General features: G+C 37.0%; 1 protein-coding gene and 1 pseudogene across 2 annotated transcripts in view; one reads left to right on the top strand and one right to left on the bottom strand.

The window, feature by feature from the left end:
- The window catches only part of LRPPRC (leucine-rich pentatricopeptide repeat containing), a 142,795-nt gene that overhangs the window by 52,117 nt on the left and 87,085 nt on the right, over window positions 1-3,593 (top strand). The window lies entirely within an intron of this gene.
- LOC105538369 overlaps window positions 3,243-3,593 on the bottom strand; it is a 7,428-nt pseudogene continuing 7,077 nt past the window's right edge. The window contains exon 2 of the transcript XR_001005888.1: window positions 3,243-3,274. The product of XR_001005888.1 is annotated as a 40S ribosomal protein S24 pseudogene (transcript). The remainder of the gene's footprint in view (window positions 3,275-3,593) is intronic.

The raw sequence follows: 3,593 nt of genomic DNA, 5'->3' as shown, positions 1-3,593 counted from the left end.
TTTTTTTTTTTTTTTTGAAGAGCCTAGGCTGGAATGTCTCTTCCACATTTTGTATTTTTCTGATTTTTGTTTTTCCCCATGATGAGACTCAGATTAAGCATTTTTAGCAAGAATACTCCATAGGTGATGGGCACATCTTATATTGTATCACATCAACAGATATAAAGGCAGGTGTGCAATAATGATGCCATCACCTAAGTTTGATCACTTGGTTAAGATGGTGATTCCCACATCTCTCTTGCAGAGGCACCTCATCCAGTTTGTAATTACTAAGAATACTATGGGGTGATAATTTGAGACTGTGTCTACCCTGTTTTTCCATTACTTTTCCGTCCTTGGTTTTAGCAGCCATGGGTAATCCTTGTTGAATTAGTTATTGGTAGTTAACACAAGGATGAGTTTCTTTTTTTGAGATAAGGTCTCGCTCTGTCCCCAAGGTTGGAGTGCAGTGGTGCAATCACAACCTACTGCAACATTTACCTCCCGGGCTCAAGCGATCCTTACATCTTACCCTCCCGAGCAGCTGGGACTATGGGCGCATGCCACCATGCCTGGCTGAGTTTTAAAATTTTTTTGTGGTGATGGGATCTCTCTGTGTTGCCCAGGCTGTTCTGTTGAGAGAAGCAATATAGCACAGTGATTCATAGTTTTCTTTTCTTTTTTTTTTTTTTTTTTTTGAGACAGAATCTTGCTCTGTCACCCAGGCTGCAGTGCAGTGGTATGAACATGGCTCATTGCAGCCTCCATCTCCTGAGCTCAAGTAATCCTCCTGCTTCAGGCTCCCATTTAGCCGAGACTACAAGTGTGCACTACCACGCCCAGCTAATTTTAAAATTTTTTTGTGGAGATGGAGTCTCACCATGTTGCCCAGGCTGGTCTTGAACTTCTGGCCTCAGGTGGTGATCCCACCTCTGCCTTCCAAAGTGCTGGGATTACAAGTGTGAGCCACTGCACCTGCCGCCCAAATCTTTTTTGATTCATTGATCCCTTTGAGAATTTGTTGAAAGCTATGGCTCAATTTTCCCCGCAAAAGACCCATGTTATAAAATTATGACTATAATTTAATGGAGTTCATGAAGTACTTTCCCTCTCCCTATAAGAACCCTTATCGTGGAAGCCAAATAAGAGCCTGGAGTGTATCCTTCCATGCTTTTCTCTGTATAGAAGCAGAAACTTGTAAGAGGTGTTTGAAGTTTTGTTTTGTTTAAACAAAAGTAATGCATCATACTTCACATACTACTCCTTATCTTTATTTTGCACTTAACAATACTTCATGAACACCTCTTGGTCTACTGATATAAATCTAAGTGTTTATTAATATCTGAAGAGGATTCCATGGTATGGCTATACCATAAATTTTCAATCACTCCTTTATTAATGGACTCAGATTGCTTCTAATTTTTGCCACTACCAAAACAACGTGGTACATTGAATATTATGTCCATATATATGTGTGTTTGTGCACATGCATGCATGTGTGTGTATATGTATTATATATACATTAGTTTTTTCCCCCTCAGTGGCTAGAATGTGAAAAAGAGACATCTGTTTTCAAGAGTGTATGTATTCTTTATTTTAATAGCTACTACCATACTACTTTCCAGAAAAAGTTGTATTAGCTCATACTTAGATTAGCAATTCACACTTCTACCAGCAATATATGAGAGTACCCACTTCCTGCAAACATACAGGTATTAGACATTATAATGCTTTTTAATTTTGGCCTAGCTGATGGATGAGAAATGACATCTCAATGTATAATTTTCAATTTGCGTCTTCCTAACTATTAAGCAGGGTTAGAACATACTTATTGGCCATTTGGATTTCTTCTATGAAATGCCTATTTAAATTCTTTGCCAGTTTTCTACTAGGTCATACAGTTTTTCTTGTCAATTTATAAGGTGTTGCATTTGAGGGATATTTATACACTATCTCATGTGAAATACATGATTTTTTTTTTTTAACCTTATTGCAGAGATGAGAGAGAAATGTAAGGATAAGATCTTGGATAGTTACTGGAAGGAGTCAAAGGAGTTTGTAGTCAGTGTTGCAAGCTGCAGAGATGGAGGAGAGATAGCACTATAGAAAGAGGGTGTTCAGTTTGGTATTTGGAAAAGTTATTGAGTTGTTTTTTTTTTTCAAAATGGAGATGAGGTCTTTATGTTGCCCGGAGTGCTGTCAAACTCCCGGGCTCAAGCGAACCTTCAGTGTTGGCCTCCCAAAGTACTGAGATTACAGGAATGAACCACTGGCCTGACCATTATTGAGTATCTTTAAGAGAAGAGTTTTGATACTACTGTAGTGGAAGAAGCCCAGCTAGAAGCTCTGAGAATCTTGGTGTCTTTGTTTTGTTTTTAGTGATTGGATTATGTATACTATAACTGAATTTATCTATGCTTTCAGATTATTTATATTTTTATTTGAAAAGATACATTGAAAATACTGGAAAGGTTACCTTATCTTTAAACCACACCAGGCTAGGTGCTTTGCTTCTCCCCTGACTTACATCCTTTTTGGTGCTTTCCCTATTTGTTAGCATCTAAAATTTTTAATTGATTCCTGGGTTTAAAAATAGCCACAGATTGATCATTTTTTTAACTTTCCACTTTAGAGTTAGATAAAATGTTAAAGTATGTTTAACAAAGGGGACATTACCCAGGAGCCTCCCGTGTTTGCACAGTTACAAATCCATCTTTATTCTTGACATAGTAAAAATAAGTTTAAGCGGATTCCTTCCAGGAACATATTTCAACATGTAGGTCCTAAAACTGTATACTATTGGTGAATTTTTCTTACTGTAGATAAAGAAAAATTTTTAGGTTGTGGTAATTTGGCATTTTTCATAAGAATATGTGCATAATTCAGAGCACTTGTGTGACTACAGGTGATTTCTTTCTTTTTCTTCTACTCCGAAAACTACTAAAAATTCAAAATGTAATTGATGTAATTGCAATTCATTATCTTGGCATTAATGTAGCCAGTGTATTTTTTTGTTTGATGTCAAATTAACTAGTATATTTAAAAATTCCTTTGTCAGTATAGTTATTGAAACAGTAGCACCTGTTGTGCTCCTGAGGGTCCCACTGTACTCTAGCAACTTTAGAATTGGCTGAGTGACTAGGAGAAAACTTACTGGCATTGATTTACATTGCCCGTAGAGCCAGGGTTAACTACCTACAACTCCTACAATGATTAGCTTGTAAGAGATTCACCAAAAGTGAATCTCTTGCCAAAAATAATTGCTAAAAATAATCATTCAGAGTTAATCCAAAATCTAAAAAGTTAAAGAACATTGTAATTAGATACCATAGTCACTTTAGCTAAACCTAAAGGAAATTTGGATATATATTTCATTGTTAGAATTCACATTTTGAGACTGGGGGTGCGGCTCATACCTGTATAATCCCAGCACTTTGGGATGCTGAGGCTGGAGAATCAGCTTGAACCCAGCAGTTCAAGACCAGCCTGGCTCTTTGATTTTAACCCTTTCTGCCCTCACATGTGTAAGTTGAACTTCCTGGGTTGCCGCCGGCATGCAGCGTGATTATTTTTCTTGCCTAACACCATATTCTTTTTTTTTTTTTTTTTTTTTT

Source organism: Mandrillus leucophaeus, unplaced genomic scaffold, assembly GCF_000951045.1.
Source record: "Mandrillus leucophaeus isolate KB7577 unplaced genomic scaffold, Mleu.le_1.0 Scaffold190, whole genome shotgun sequence".
Lineage (NCBI taxonomy): Eukaryota > Metazoa > Chordata > Mammalia > Primates > Cercopithecidae > Mandrillus > Mandrillus leucophaeus.
The sequence above is the reverse complement of the archived record's forward strand: the minus strand, read 5'-3'. Positions and strand labels throughout refer to the sequence as shown.